Raw genomic sequence first — 17,370 nt, 5'->3', positions numbered from 1 at the left:
AACTGCCTGCAGATGCACCCTGGCATTCTGGCGAGGAAGCAGGAGCAGCTGTATGCGAGCTGGAGAAAGAGGTGGCCGCTCTGGCTAAAGAGGTGGAAGGTGGGGGACCAGCTGCAGGTGGCGAATCATCTTGGGTGTGATGCTGCCACTCCACAGGGTGCCTCAGCCTGACATGCTCCCAACATATTGGTGGTATTAAGGTTGTTGACATTCTTCCCTCTCCGCACAGTTTGTCGACAAAGCTCTTGGGCGCACCCCTTGTGCTCTTTAAAAGAGCCCTGCTCCTATCAGGTGCTAAAGTTGAGGGAGCCGACAACCAATTTTTCCCTCTTCCTCTACCACGTGGACGGCCATGCTGCGCCACACCTGCAAGCTCTTCCTCTGAGCTATCCCTACTTGCTTGCTGCCCCTCAGCATGCCATGATGGGTCAAGGACCTCGTCATCCAATACACTTTCGTCAGCAGAAACTGGCAGCTGAGTTTCATCATCATCTGCTGACTGGGGTCTGGTCACTATGGGCACTGGCCCACCCTCCACTTCTTCCTCAGATGCACACAGTGGTTGCGCATCTGTGCACACTACCTCTTCTTCAGCTGCAGGAATGCTGTCTGGCTGGCACACAGATTCCAAGCCAACAGATTCTGAGATGAGGATTAAGGTTGGCTCCTGGCCCTCTGAATGTCTGGGCAATTTAGTGGGCGGTGAAGAAGCAGATGGGTGCTGCTCTTCAGTGGTCTGACCCAATGTGGTGGAGAGGTCCTGGGAGGATGCTGCGCTCATTGAGGTGGATGCCTCGGCTGCCATCCAACCAACAACGGTTTCTACTTGATCCTCTCTTATCAGCCTATGGCCCTGCGCTCCTAACAAGCTGCGCATAAATGACTGCTGCCGGGTGAAAGTAGGTGCTGAGTGACTTGGGCCTGCTGCTTGCTCTGGATGTGCACCATGTCTTGCTGCTGATGCACCTCTTCCGCGGCCGCCGCGGGGACGTCCCTTACTCCCTGCCTTCTTCATCTCTATCGATGGATTCAGAGCGGCAAGAAAGTAATTATTAGGGATTAGTGTGCTTATTCCTGTAGGACTACAAACAGGTATAAGAAACACTAATGGCACTGTATGATGGTGTGTCTGCTACACTTTATTTGAATCTAGTGTGGCTTACACAAAGAGTAACGTGTGTTTGTGGTGTTGGTGTACACGTTATGGTCGGATGTCACAGTGCAGTAAATGACACTGCTGTGATACCAAAAAAAAAAGAATTCCCCGGGACTGGGGCAGGTGCTGTGTGGCACCAGCTACAGAGGTTGTTTGGGCCCTCACAGTACAATCCCTAGTGGGTGCAGCACTCCACAAAAATTAGCACACAGGTGGCTTACACAACGGAGGTTACTAACTGTGCAGAGCGCACCAGGGAACAGGGGGGTGGTTTGGGTCCCTCACAGCACAATCCCTATATAGTGTTTAACTTTAACCTCAATAGATGCTGTGAGGTAAAGTAACACTAACAAGGGCACTGAGAGTGAATTTACTGGTGAAAAATTTGGGGGTGCGCCATAGAACAGGCCGCACTAGGGGTCCTGCAGTCTGATGTGACTACAAAGACTGACCTAGTGGGTGCAAAACTGCGCAGCGGAGGTGACTAAACTGTGCAAAGCGCACCTGAGCACCAGGAAAATTGAGGGATAAATGGGGGTAAGGGATTGGGGGGGAGGTTCGGGGGGGAACCCCTCACTGAAAAATCCCTATATAGCATTCATCAAAATGTACTGGATGGTGAAGCTACACTTTTAGGAAAAAATAGGGGAAGGGGATTTAAGGGATGAAAAGAAAAGGCTGTGAAAAGGCAGTGAGACACACACCACACAGTGCTGCAGCAGCTGCAGTGAATGTGCGCTGCACTGTCTCACTAAACACCTCACTGAGAGCCTGCACAGCACAAAAATGAAACTAAGCGGGGTCAGTGAGGAAAAAGACTGCTTCTGTAACACACAGGGGCTGCTACAGTCACTGAAAAACAATTTCTATCGCTATTAGATCCGAGATCTCTCCCTATCTCCAACAGCAACCTATCCCTATCTGCTTTCACAGTAGAGTGAGGCTAAAATGGCAGGTGCAGCCTTTTATACTGCCTGATCACACCATCCAGCCAGCCAATTGCAGCGCAGCCCCTAGCTAGCATGTTTGGATGCCTCCTACCAAGCTTAGGGGAGTTACACAATGTTGTCAGCAATTCTTCAGCTCCTGATTGGCTCCACGGAGCGCTCAGAGGCTGAAGGATTATGGGATTTCCGATTTCTGATGTGACAAAAATATCGGAATTCCGATATCGCAAATATCGAGCCGATTTCCGATATTTCAATATCGGAAAGCTCATCCCTAGTGTTTACTGAATACCCACTCATACTCCTGAGTCACTCGGTAAACCCCACTCTTTTGGTATGAAGGGGTGGAGTCAGTTCCCACCTGCAGCTGCTGACACCACTCCTCCAGCTGCTTTACAGAGCCATTGTCCCCTGCCTGGTCGGATGAGACCAAGGGCTCTGCTGCCTGTATGGCATTGTTACTGACAGTAAACAGCTTAGCAACTGTGGCACACTGAGGTATTGTGGCCTCCTCCTCCCCACAATTCAAGAGGCATACAGGTACTCTCTCTTTGCAGACATCAACTACCCCTCGGGCTGTCAGGACCGTGGGCCGGCTATCAGAGTACACTGCCTCTACAAATGCTTGGTAATCTTTTCCTCTGAGGCCTATGGCTGCCCGACACCAAATTAACATTTCACATCTGGGGGGTATCGCAATGGGGAAAGAATCACTCACTCTGACGCTGCCAATTTCTCCGCCAGACAGTTCTACCTGCTGTCTTTGCGTCAGGGCCTTGATCTCCTTCTGCAGGACTCATTGTTCACTGGAACCAGCAGTCTCGGCTACCTGTTGCAACAAAACAATAACCTCGGCAAGACAATTTTTAATCACATTAGTACCTAAGGTCATCATTGGGTTACATTCTCTTCGATCAATGTCTACAACTATCAGACTATTGAGATTTTAACTCCACTTTCCCCACTTTAATGGTAATCTCTTTACATCCTACTTGCGGAAAAGACTGACCATTGCTGGCAACTACTGTCAGTTCATCACTTGGGCCACGGGTAAGTTCAGAGTCAAACCAATACCGCTTGTAAAGGATATATGGCATCATTGTCACCTGAGAGCCAGTGTCCAGCAAAACGTTCACAGGGATGCCGTCAATCACCACTGGGAGGACCGATCGTCCTCCAACATACTTGGCTCACCAGTTCTTTGGGCCTTGTGGTCCTGCTCCTGGGGGTTGGCCCTCTATCCCAGGGGTTGCTCTTTTAAATAACAATCTTGCGATGTGGCCTGCCTTGTGGCAGTGACGACAGATGGGATGTCCGTCTTGGTCATAGCGATCGTTGTCTCTCCTTCGGAGTGGTGGTATCCTCTTCTTCCATAGCCACGGGACATCCTCTGGACTGGAGGCCAGCTGGATCTTCTCCTTTGAGGACACCTGCATGGACTGCACAGTTTTGGCAAGTGCAGCCATATTTTTGGTCAGCTCTTGGACCTGAAGGCGCAGTTTTGTAGACGGATCATTATCCAGAGTCTGTGCGTCAGCCCCCCACAGGGCTTGGAGGGAAAGATGCTGCTTCTTGGTGGTATGTGATCGCTGGGCGCCTAGGGGGCGCTGGACGGCTGACATTTGGTTTATGCAGCACCCGTATAGCCCTGTCTTTAAAGTCTGCAAAGTCTAGATCAGGGTTCTGTAGGGCTATGATACGCAGCTGTGCTCTGTGGGTACTGGATAGGAGTCCCTCAATAAATTGCTCCTTTAACAGCCTGTCTCCATCCTTCACACTGTCTGGGTCAATCTGCTTTATGGCTCGCAGCGCCTCCTGCAGGTTAAGAGCGTAGTCCCGTATACTGTCCTGCACTCTCTGCTTACACCCATAGAATCTCATTTTTATTTCAGCTGCAGTACAGGTGTCAAAGGTGCTTCTTAGCTTAACCAGAATCTTTTTAACAGTCTCTTTATCAGTGTCCTGCCAGGCTTTTACTTCTCTTTGTGCTGCACCAGTCAGCTGCCCAAAAAGGATGTTCACTTTTTGGTTTTCAGACAGAGGATACACTTCAAACAAACTGCACAATCTCTCTTTGAATTCACTCAGGGTATGTGACTCCCCTGAGTATTGCGGTAGCCAGGCTGCTCCCGGTATATACGGCATGGAGAGCGGCATTATGGGGACTGCTGCGGTGGGCACTTGTTCCTGCTGAGCTCTGGAGGCGGTGCTGGCCGCTGGATTCTGCGGTGCCATTGGAGCCGCAGCTGCGCTTGCCCCTGCATCTTGCGGCGCTGTGGGGGGTGCGGTGGCGTTCACCGTGGCATCTTCTTTTGCCTCAGACATTCTCTTCCCCCCTAGTTAACGTTTGGCCAGGCCCAGGGTTGCGCTGGCTTACCGGTGCCGCTCCGCAGGCTGGATGATCGGGGGACGCCGGGACTGCAGGCCTCTGCTCCTCACTTCCAGCCTGCTGGTCTCTTTCCGCACAGCACCTCACTTTTCGCGCTCTGAGTCTGGCTCCGCCCATGACGGCCCTCCCCTTCAGCTTCCCGCCCACGCCAAGTGGTGGGGTAATGGCGGCAATGGCGCAATAAGCCAATGGCGCACAACACAGGCTCTGGCACACAGGACCCAGAGGTACCGGGCTTCTTAAATCCTGTTCGCGATGCCAAAATGGATCGCCCGCCGGGTCACCGCCAGAGGTATTTGTCACAGTGGCGGTGACCCGGTCCGTGGCCCTGGGCGTCCATGTAAAAGGGGGTGAAACATGGTTGATTCAAGTTTATAAGTGGATGATATGTGACGCCACCTGTGGTGCTCGGCAATGAAGGGGTTAAGCCGACGCTGCAGGCAGATCCTCTGGGACAGATGGTATGAGGCAGCAACATGTTATAGCTCCCCACAGGTAGAGCTGTAGTCCCAGGGCAGTAGTAATAGATGTTGAGGAAGAGGGTGCAGTGTTATGCACAGAGATGTAGCAGTGCTGAAGAGGTTGCAGGAAGAAGGCAATGACACAACAGGGTGCAGTTTCTTATACCTTTACTTTGCTTTGTAAGTGCAGTCCAGGATCCAGATTACAGATGGAACAGGAGTTGGCCAGCCTGGAAGCAACTTAGGAATCTCTCTATGCAGATGGGTTGTGTAGTCTCCTTTCTAGCACTTATCTGAGGTACACGCAGTACTGAGTTACATTGAAGTTCCTCTTGCTTGTTCTCTTTTAGAACCCCCTCGTATGGCAGACAGCTGTAGCCTCCTTCTTCTGGCTCACACGTTGCTGTTGTGCCTCCGAGTCTTATGTGGGAACAGAGCATTTACAGCTTCCTATTCCTCCGGTTTTTGCTGCAGGAACATCAGCATTCGTACAACCTCGGAGACCAGACTCCAGACCATGCACTATGCTAGAATTGAGCCTGAACTCAGCTCAATCTGCCAGCTCTTCTTCTCCCATCCACACACTTCACCCTCCTCACACGAACTCACTAACTTCCCCTTCCTGGCCCCCAGAGAGCAGCTCCTCCCCCAGTTTTGGTTCAGAGCTCCATCTGCTGGCCTAGAGTGGGAACCGTGCTGTATGTTGTGCTTAACTGATAGAGAGACCCTTTATTGCTTCCAAGCATGACATCACACTCCCTAGGAGGAAGGTAATGCCACTGTGGCGACCATACTCCTGGGGGCGCCACATATATATATATTTCCCGCGTCCCATGCTCTTCCCATGTGCCCTGTAGCAGTGGCAAGTGGGGTTGATGTTATTTTTGCATTGTCCGATGACATCAAGCCCATGGATTAGTAATGGAGAGGCATCTATAAGACACCTCTCCATTACTAATCCGATAGTTATATGGTAAATAAACACACAGCCAGAATAAAGTCCTTTATTTGAAATAATCAGACTCCTTTATTGAATCTACATTAACCATATTTAATGAATGACTAATCCCCGACGCCCTCGTGTCCTGCAAACAATCAAAAAATAATAAACCAACATATAATACTATCCTGCCTGATGCAGACCATTTAATACCGAGTGTCCCACAGTGATCTCACATGTAGAACAGTCACATCGGGAGATTTGACTGCTCTACCCGGCCTCCGGCGATACACTGACAGGAGGTAAATGTTCCTGCACTGTATCACTGTGCTGGCGTGAGAGTTCACCGGAGTTCATCAGCTCCAGTGCTCTCACTTACAGCACTACCACTGTGTGAGAACTTTCTCACACAGTACCATAGCTGATCAGCTGATATACTCCAGTGAACTCTCACAGCGGCTCAGTGATACACTGCGGGAGCGATTACCTCCTGTCAGTGTCGGCTGCCGGGTGACATCGACATGGGACACTCGGTATTAAATGGACTACGGCAGACAGTGAGTATATATTGGTTTATTATTTTTGATTGCTTGTAAGAAATGCTGGCATCGGGGATTAGGTGTTCGGTGAGTATGTATATTGTATGTGAATATGCATGTGATTATGTCAATGTTTTGATTTTTTTTTTTTTTTTTTTTACAATTGAACTCGCCGGATGATGAGACTATTCTCCCATCATCAGCTCATGCTGTCTGTTATATGTGACAGCAGACATAAGCCAAATAGGAGTAGTAGTCCCATCAGATGACACCTAAGTACAATCACTATAGGCTGTTTGCTGCATGGGTGTACACACATTCTCCGCCCACACACACTTCCTCCTTTCTGACATCATTTGCTTTGACAATTCCGCAGCATTTTTGGCAGCAAATCTGCAAACATTCTAGCACATGTGTTTTTGCAGCAGATTTGACTGACTCAATGGAAGTCAATGGGTGAAAACGCTGCAGATCCACAAAAGAATTGACATGCTGCAGAAAACAAAATGTTGCAAATAAGGATGGAAATTTCTGGATCACGTGCACAACACTTCAGGATAGTCATTGATTAACCTTGCTTTAGTAATCCATTGCATTTTTGGAGCATTTCCGCACGGAAAAAAACGTTGCGGAAATGCAACAAATCCGCATCATGTGCACATAGCCTTAGTGCGTCAGAAAATGAATTTTATACCACCTATGAGCAGGCACGGATTCCAGCTATAAAAGTATGACCGATTTTGACCGAACACCATTTTACCACACCCTGCAGCTGGAGTGCCCGCCAGGGCAAGTGGGGTACTCCGTACCGGGCCGCTTCTTAAAGGGGCAGTGTTACAGCGGCGGTGACCTGGTCCATGGCCCTGGGCATCCAATGAAAGGAGTATATTTACAAGGGATTGAAGAATAGAGTTTTTGTAATGAGTGTTCGTGACGCCACCTGTGGTATCCGGTCAGAGGTGACCAGCGCTGCAGTGCAGATCCTCTGGGACATGTGGTGTGATGCAGCAGAGTTGTAATAGCTCTCCACAGGCAGAGCTGTAGTCCCAGGGCAGTTGTAGTAGATGTTGAGGTAGATGGTGTAGTGTTTAGGCAAAGGGGTGTAGCAGTGCTGAAAGGGTGATGGAGGAAGAATGCAGAAGACACAACAGAGTTCAGTTTCCTTTACATTTTACTGTGCTGTGTAGGTACAGTCCAGGTCTCAGATTACAGCTGGTACAGGAGTCGTTCAGCCAGAAAGCAATTTGGGAATCTCACTTTATAGGTGGGTTCTGAGGTTTCCTTTCTAGTGCTATTCTGAAGTACTTGCAGTTGTGAATTCCACTCAAGTTCCTCTTTCTGTCTTAACTCCCCTCGCATGACAGGCAGCTGTAGCCTCCTTCATGGACTGCTCACTTCCAGCATCTCCGGCACACACGTTGCTGCTATGTCGTCGAGTCTCAATTGGGACCAGAGGGTCTGAAGCCTCTTATCCTCCGGATTTTATTGTGGAACCTTTAGCATCCACACAGCCTCGGACTCCAGCACCCGGTTTCTGGCGCTTAGGACTGGAGATGAGCTCTGCTATAGCTCCAATCTCCAGCTCCTTTCCCATGTCCTCTCGCTTCCCTGTCCACACTCTAACTCCCCATCTCCCTCCCCCTGACCAGAGAGAGCAGCTCCCCTCAAGTTGGGTTTAAAGCTCCCTCTGCTGGCCAGGAGCAGGAACTGTGTTGAATGTAGGAACTACCTGATAAAGAGATACTTTCAAAAAGAGAAAAAGAAGCCAGCTCACCTGAAGGCATATGTAGTGGATAGCCCGGACCACGTGCAGTCTTCACGCAATAACCAAGGAAAAAGAAAAAAAGGTCCAGCTTTGCAAATACAAGTCCAATTTATTGTTAAAAACAAGTCCAAAACAGAGCAAAAAATAGTGTGTTCACATGAGTAACAAGTTGTAGTGTCATGATCCAGGACGGGATTTCGCTTTGGCCCATCCTGGTCAGACTATGGGTTAATTGTGCTGCCTCTCTCTGGCAGAAGGAGGCTATTTAATGCTCACTGGACCTAGGTCCGGTGTCAGTTATACTCCTGCCCTCGACTGAGTTAAGTGACCACTTGTATACGTGTGCCTTGTGCTTGATAACTTGTTGCTTGTTTGGTTGTGATCCGGTTCTGTCCCTGTTACGAGTTCTGCCTGACCCTCTTGTACCGCACTGTCCTCTCGTGTATGACCCCCTGCTTGTGACTCGACTGCTCTCTGCTCGTCCCTTTGGTACCGCACCGCCCTCTTGTGTATGACCTTTGGCTTCGTCTGACCTCCCATCTGCTTGTCCCTCCTGCACCTTGTTCGCCCGTATTGTGTATGATCTCTGGTTTGCCCGACTCTGAGTGTTCTTCCATTTCAGTAAGCAGGACGCTAAGCCCAGCCCCCTTGTGGTCACGTGACCATAGGTCCCGTGCCTGCTTGCTAATACTTCAGCGTTCAGGTCCTGTGCGTCTGTACTTTCCAGCTGTTACTGTTCCCGGGACCCCTACAGCACTGGTGAGTCCCTGCTCAGCGGAGGCTGCATGCCAGCGCTGTCAGGAACCTGACATTATAACTGACCCATACCATTTTTTTTCTCTGCTCCCATTCACCTGTGTGTGATGGATCCTATGCACACTCTTTCTGAGCAGGTTAAGCACCTGACGCAGATGTCTCAGAAACTCCTTGGAGAACAACGAGTCCTGGCTCAGTCACAGCAGCTGATCGCTGACACTGTGCAGGGGGTTTTTTCATCGGGGGCTCGGGATGTTACATTAATTTCCCTGGAGTCTCCAGTTAAATTACCGGATACCTTTTCTGGAGATAAAAATGAATTCAGAGTTTTCAAGGAGGGATGAAAGCTTTTTTTTTCCTTAAGACCACACTCTTCTGGGGATGAAAGTCAGAGAGTGGGGGTCATTATGTCTCTGTTAAGGGGAGCCCCCCAAACTTGGGCTTTCTCCCTTCCTACCACGGCCCCTGAGCGTATGACTGTGAATGCATTTTTTGAGGCCCTGGGGCATATTTATGATGAGCCTGATTGGATGCGTATGGCTGAGGACATGGTGATGAGTGTTTGCCAGGGGAAGCACTCAGCCGAGTGGTTTTGCTCCAAGTTCAGACTCTGGGCTGCTGAGGTCTGCTGGAATTATGCCGCCCTCCGGGGGTTGTTCCGTAGAGGCCTGTCTGAGCATCTGAAAGACGCCTTGGATCTCCACCCCCCGCCTGATTCCCTGGAGGCTATGACACAGGCCGTCCGAATGGATCGCAGGTTACGGGCGAGGGGTGTGATGCAAACAGAGACATCATTATTCTCCCAAGGAAGGGGAGCCAGTCCTACATTGAAAATCACAGAGATGGGAACTATTGACCTCAAAGAGAATGAAAGGAGACAACGGCGCGTTGGAAAATGCTGTTTTCACAGTGGCGATTCTGGACATTGGAAAAAGGATTGCCCCTCCCGTCCACTAACCAACAAGCGACTGAGCCTGGGTGATTATCGTGGAGATCACCCAGGCTCTCAGGTACCCTTTTCTTCCTTCTCTAAAATGTTGTTGCAAATGGAACTTTGTTGTGGGAGTGTCTCCACATCCACTTCTGCCTTCGTGGATTGCGGATCGTCATTGAACTTTATTGACTCTGAATTAGTGTCCAGGTGTAAGTTAGGGACAGTTAGGTTGGAGACTCCTATTCACATTGTTGCCATTGACAAAACACCACTGGTTAAGAATGACATTATGTTTCGTACTGAAGAGTTTCTCCTTAAAGTGAGTTCCTTGCACCAGGAACGTATTTCATGTTTTGTAATGAACAAACTGCCTGCGGGACTGGTATTGGGGTTCCCCTGGCTACATTTGCATAATCCTGTGATTAATTGGGAATCTCGGGACATTGTTAAATGGGGTCCCTATTGCTCTGAGAAATGTCTTGTTTCTGTGTCTGTGTCATCCGTGGGTCTGTAAGGTATTCCGGAGTGCCTGATAGACTATACGGATGTTTTCTCCGAATAAGAGGCTGAGGTTTTACCACCACACCGCCCATTTGATTGTGCCATTGACCTAGTTCCTGATGATAAATTGCCCAAAGCCCGCTTGTATAACCTCTCGGGTCTGGAACGGGCTGCGATGAAGGAATATATTTCCGAGAGTCTCCGTAAGGGACATATTCGTCCTTTTGTTTCTCCTGTGGTGGCAGGGTTCTTTTTTGTAAAGAAAAAAGACGGTGGTTTACGCCCATGCCTCGATTTTTGTGAGTTAAATAAAATAACTGAGGAATACCTATCCCCTTCCACTTATTCCTGATTTATACAGTCAGTTGTCCAGAGCTAAGTGGTTTTTGAAATTAGATCTACGGGGAGCGTATAACCTTATCCGAGTCCGGGACGGAGATGAGTGGAAGACCGCTTTTCTCACTACTGAAGGGTTGTTTGAAAATTTGGTCATGCCTTTCGGCCTGACCAACGCTCCAGCGGTCTTCCAAAATTTCATAAATCATGTGTTCTCCGATTTAATTGGACATTTTATGGTGGTGTATTTGGATGACATTTTAATCTACTCTCCTGATAAACAAGCTCACATTGGTCATGTTCGGGCAGTTCTCCAAAGGCTCCGGGAGAACTGTCCTTTTGCTAAACTTGAAAAATGTTTATTTTTTGTTCAGGAACTGTCCTTTCTGGGGTTCATCGTGTCTGCTGAAGGGTATCGCATGGATCCTAATAAGGTGCAGGCCATTGTCGAGTGGGTTCAACCTTGTGATTTGAAGGCCCTGCAGCGTTTCCTAGGGTTCGCCAATTACTATCGTAAATTTATAAGGGGGTTCTCACAGGTGGTTAAACCCCTCACAGACATGACTCAAAAGGGGGCTGATATCAAGAATTGGTCAACCGCAGCGGTAGCGGCATTTCAGTTTTTGAAAAAATGTTTCATATCTGCCCCGGTTCTTATTCAACCGGACCCGTCTGAACCATTTATTGTTGAGGTAGACGCCTCAGAGGTGGGGGTGGGGGCGGTATTGTCCCAGGGACCGGCCACTTTGACCAATTTAAGACCTTGCGCCTTTTTCTCAAAGAAATTCTCCCCTGCAGAGAGAAACTCTGATGTGGGGAATCGGGAACTTCTGGCCGTAAAATTGGCCATTGAAGAATGGAGGCATTTTTTGGAGGGGGCTGTCCATCCTATAACTGTAATCACGGACCACAAAAACCTAGCTTACATTGAGTCAGCTAAAAGGTTGACTCCCAGACAGGCTAGATGGTCACTTTTTTTTTCCCGATTCAACTTCTCGATCACTTTTCGGCCAGGATCCAAGAATGTCAGAGCGGATGCGTTGTCACGCAGTCTAGATCCGGTGTCCCCCCCGGAACCTCCATCCTCCATTCTTCAGCCTGGGGTGGTGGTGGCTGGTGTTTCTAATGTGTTGGAACGGGAGATTCTGGAAGCCCAGTCTCTTGCACCTCCAGCTAAGCCGGTGGATAAACTTTTTGTGCCAGCTCAGTTTCGTCTCAAGGTCCTCCAGGAGTTCCATGACTCAGTTCTGGGTGGACATCCAGGGATCTCGGCCACCCGGAAGGCCATTGCTAGAATATTCTGGTGGTCTTCTTTAGACTCTGATGTTGGGGAGTATGTGTCTGCGTGTGAGGTTTATGCCCGTGCTAAAACTAACCATAACCGGCCGGCCGGGGAATTGGTACCACTGCCAATTCCTGAGAGACTATGGACTCATCTGTCCATGGATTTCATCACCAACCTTCCCCCCTCCAAGGGTAATACCGTTGTCTGGGTTGTTGTGGACAGGTTTAGTAAGCAGGCACATTTTGTACCTTTGGCAGCTCTACCTAATGCGGAAACATTGTCCAGATTGTTTGTTGAGCATGTGGTGCGGTTGCATCGGTTACCCTTGAATGTGGTGTCTGATAGGGGAGTGCAATTTGTTTCCAGATTTTGGAGAGCTTTTTGTAAGAGGTTGGGTATTGGTCTGTCCTTTTCATCCGCCTACCATCCAGAGACTAATGGGCAGACTGAGCGGACCAATCAGTCTCTGGAGCAAATTCTGCATTGCTTGACCTCAGCCCGACAGGATGATTGGTGTTTTGTGTTACCGTTGGCTGTTTGCATTTAACAACCGCATTAACCAGTCTACGGGTACATCTCCATTTTTCTGCAATTATGGGTTTCATCCTCATTTTGGAGAATTTTCCCGTTTGAATTCTGGGTGTCCTGGGGCGGATGAGACGATCCAGCGGTTGGGGGAGGTATGGCGGGAGGTCCAGAATAACATTACGAAGGCCCAGGACAAATTTAATTTTTTTGCGGACAAAAAACGATCCGTGGGTCCAGTGTTTCAGATCGGGGATAAGGTATGGTTATCCACCAAGAATATAAGGCTCAAGATCCCCTCTGCGAAGCTTGGACCCAAGTTTATAGGTCCCTATGAAATTACCGAAGCAGTTAACCCAGTGGCTTTTCGGTTGAGTCTCCCGCCATCTCTATGGATCCCTAATGTTTTCCGTAAGGCCCTTTTGAAACCTGTGAGGTCCGGTGGGGTGGGATCATCAGCTTCCCCGCCACCGGTTTTGGTAGACGGGCAGCCGGAGTATGAGGTGGAACGAATTGTCGACTCCAGGTTGGTCCATCGTGCCCTTCAATATCTGATACATTGGAAGGGCTACGGTCCTGAAGAACACTCGTGGGTTCCTGCTCGATCGGTTCATGCGGATCGGTTGATCCGAGCCTTTTACACCAAGTACCCTGAGAGACCTGGGGGTCCAGTGGCCTCCCATTGAGGGGAGGGTACTGTCATGATCCAGGACGGGCCAAAGCAAACTATAGGTTAATTGTGCTGCCTCTCTCTGGCAGAAGGAGGCTATTTAATGCTCACTGGACCTAGGTCCGGTGTCAGTTATACTCCTGCCCTCGGCTGAGTTAAGTGACCTCTTGTATACGTGTGCCTTGTGCCTGATAACTTGTTACTTGTTTGGTTGTGATCCGGTTCTGTCCCTGTTACGAGTTCTGCCTGACCCTCTTGTACCGCACTGTCCTCTCGTGTATGACCCCCCTGCTTGTGACTCGACTGCTCTCTGCTCGTCCCTTTGGTACCGCACCGCCCTCTTGTTTATGACCTTTGGCTTCATCTGACCTCCCATACCTTGTTCGCCCGTTTTGTGTATGATCTCTGGTTTGCCCGACTCTGAGTGCTCTTCCATTTCAGTAAGCAGGATGCTAAGCCCCGCCCCCTTGTGGTCACGTGACCGTAGGTCCCGTGACTGCTTGTTAATACTTCAGCGTTCAGGTCCTGTGCGTCTGTACTTTCCAGCTGTTACTGTTCCCGGGACCCCTACAGCACTGGTGAGTCACTGCTCAGCGGAGGCTGCATGCCGGCGCTGTCAGGAACCTGATAAGTAGATTACGCATTATGAACAATAGCTTGTTCTTTCTCAAAACTACTTCCCCTGGGTGTTACAGCAATATATACTCTTTCCACCCAGTAAATTACAAACACATGATGTGAAGGGAAAAAAAAAAGGGGGGGGGAGGGGAACATGTGTGGAATATAAAGAATAATGTGACAAAGAAAAAGCATGTATTTAGATAAAAAATCCAATACGTTTCGCGTGTTAGACAACGTTTTTTCAGATCACCACCTCTTATATGTGGTGTTATCCTTTCAATACCCATGACATGAAAAAATTCAGTACTTCTTTGGTGTTCATTAATGAAGTGTCTGGATGCAGATGAGATGAAGCGATTAATACTGGAAGGATATAAAATGTCAGTTATATGTTCAGATTTGCGAGTCTTAAGCATGCGAGATGTGCAGCCCACATATCTCAAGTTGCATTTGGAACAAGCAATCACAAATACTACATTTTTACTATTGCAATTGATATATTTTTATTTTATGTTCATTACAATTAGTACCATCAAAAAAGGAATGAACATTATTAGAATGTGCACGTTCTGCATCTGGATGTACCGTAGCAGTAAAAACCGCAGCAGTGTAGCCATGTCCGAGATCCAGTTTTAGAACTAAAAAAAACTAGGAGACACCATATCTGATAAGGTATTGGCTTTTTTAGCAACCACTCGGCAGCCGTTGGATAAAATGCTAGACAAGACCTCATCTTCAAACAGAATAGGTAGATGTTTTAAAATGAGTGCTTTAATGGTGTTAAACTGAGAACTATATTGGATAGAGCAAACCATCTTATCTGGATTTTTATCATTATTATATACCTTCGGTAATAACAAATCATGTCTTTTTTTCTTTTGTACAATTTTCTTTGCTCTATCAAGACACCAATTAGAGTAACCCCTTTTGCTCAGCTTGTTGCAACATGACTCAATTTCTACTTTCAGGGCATTGTCATCATTGCAATTTCTAGTGATTCTAGTGAGCTCCCCCACTGGTATAGATTTAATAGTGTGCCCGGGGTGTTGTGAGTTCATTTTCCCCTTCACCATTGAGGTCTGATGAACTCCCTCTTCTGGTGAAGGAAGGTAGTGAGGCTGATTACCAAGCACCTGGGTATGATGATGATGACTGGGTGATGGGAATTGCTGACTGGATATAAGGCAGCCGACGCCCTTCTGCCTTGCTGGTGATCTCTCTGAGGGATTCTAGGAGACCAGTCTGATTCCTGCTCCTCAAAAGCTAAGTTTTCTGCACTGCTTTTTGCATTTGTGTTTTGTTTTGTTTTGCCTTGTTTTTCTGAATTTCTGCCATTCCCTGCTGGGGTGAGTTGAATTCCTTTTTGCTCTGTCTTCAGAAAATACCTGAGTGCTGATATAGTCTTTTTGAAGCCTAGCGTCTTCAGGGCCTTTTTCCCTATCAGCCTGTTGGCCCTTGTTTTGATAGGGTTTTTGGCGGATTGCAGACAGCAGATTTCCTATCCTGTCCTATTTAGTTAGCTTGGGCCCCATCATTTGCTCGGCCTATCTTTCTATCTGTGTGAGTGTTTTTTCATCTTGCTTCACCGTCATTATATGTTGGGGGCTGCCTATTGCTTTGGGGTCTGCTCTGGGGCAGTTTAGATTTCCCTTTCTGTCTTTAGGCTGTGTAGTTCTCCGGCTGTGATCGAGGGGTCTAGGGCACCGTAGGAACCCCCCACGGCTACTGCTAGTTGTTGATAGGTTCAGGGGTCTGCAATCCGATAGCTGCCAACTTCTCTGGTTTTCTGGATTTAGCTAGTATTTCTGTTTTTGCCTCCTACGGTGACTCATTCATAACACCGGGGTGGCTACTAGATGCATGTAGGATGGTATTACCAGAAAGTGGCTTGCAGAATGTAGCAGTGCTGATGACAGCACCTGCAATACCTTTTAGTTTAAGATCCAGAAACGAAATTACATGTGGATCGGTCATGAATGTGAATTTGAGATTGAAATCATTAGAGTTGAAATATTCTATTAGTTCTGGTATGGCAGATACATCACCACTCCAAATAAGGAGTGTATCATCAATGAATCTGCCATACCAAAAAATGCTAGACAAAAATGGATTATTATCAGAATACAAAATTACCTCCTCCCAGTGTGACATAACAAGATTAGCCACCGATGGCGAATGTTTTCCGCCCATTGATACTCCTCTGCATTGTAGAAAAAAATCTCCATCAAAAAATAAATAATTGTGAAGCATTAGGAAATAAATAACCTGCATAATATAATTACACAATTCATTAGTATAGTTACTATATTTATGCAGGTGAAATTCCAATGCTCTGATTGCAACATCTTGAGGAATAGAGGTGTAAAGAGCAGTAACGTCACAGCTAATCCACTGAAAATCACTCTTCCAAACCACATTAGAAAATTGATGTAATACGTCTTTTGAGTCTCTCAGGAACCCCGCCACTCGTATAACCAGAGGCTGTAGCAAAGAATCTACCCACTGGCTGAGGTGTTCCGTGAGAGACCCAATGCCTGAAACAATTGGGCGCATAAGAGGTGGTGATATATTTTTATGAACCTTGGGAAGCCCATAGATTGTAGGAATAGTTGGAGAATCAATTTTTAAAAAGTCAACCTGAGTCTTTGTCAAAACACCCAATGCTGCCCCCTCTTCAATTAGTTTGAAAATTTTTCTTTGAAAATCCTTCGTAGGATCATGAGGCAATTTTTTATATGTAGAACTGTCACTCAGTAGAACATTCATTTGATCTCTATATTGGGCAGTGTCCATGATCACAATCAAACCACCCTTGTCTGCACTTTTGACTGTTATTTCAGTAGTTTTCTTAATTTCATCAATAGCTTTACGTTGTTTGTGGCTCAAGTTGTTATTTTGTTGTTGAGTTTTAATTGAAGCATCCAATTTTCTAAGTTCACGCTCCATAACGCTCTGAAACTAGTCCATGCATTCTACTCTTTTTACCGCTGCGGTACATCCAGATGCAGAACATGTGCACATTCTAATAATGTTCATTCCTTTTTTGATGGTACTAATTGTAATAATGAACATAAAATAAAACAATATATCAATTGTAATAGTAAAAATGTAGTATTTGTGATTGCTTGTTCCAAATGCAACTTGAGATATGTGGGCTGCACATCTCGCATGCTTAAGACTCGCATATCTGAACATACAACTGACATTTTATCTTCCTCCAGTATTAATTGCTCCATCTCATCTGCATCCAGACACTTCATTAATGAACACCAAAGAAGTACTGAATTTTTTCTTGTCATGGGTATTGAAAGAATAACACCACATATAAGAGGCGGAGATCTGAAAAAACGTCTTCTAACACGCGAAGCGTATTGGATTTTTTATCTAAATACATGCTTTCCCAATGGATTGAATGCCAAAAGAAAAATTCTGTTTCATTATTGATGTTATTATAATTGTATTTATATATATGCACAAAAAACTTTTTATTTATATTTTTTTTATTTTATTTTTGTCTCCCCCTTTCTTCATAAAAATTGTGTTTT

This window comes from Dendrobates tinctorius, unplaced genomic scaffold (assembly GCF_039654945.1).
Source record: "Dendrobates tinctorius isolate UK_male_01 unplaced genomic scaffold, ASM3965494v1 ptg000087l, whole genome shotgun sequence".
In the NCBI taxonomy this organism is placed as follows: Eukaryota; Metazoa; Chordata; class Amphibia; order Anura; family Dendrobatidae; genus Dendrobates; species Dendrobates tinctorius.
The sequence above is the reverse complement of the archived record's forward strand: the minus strand, read 5'-3'. Positions refer to the sequence as shown.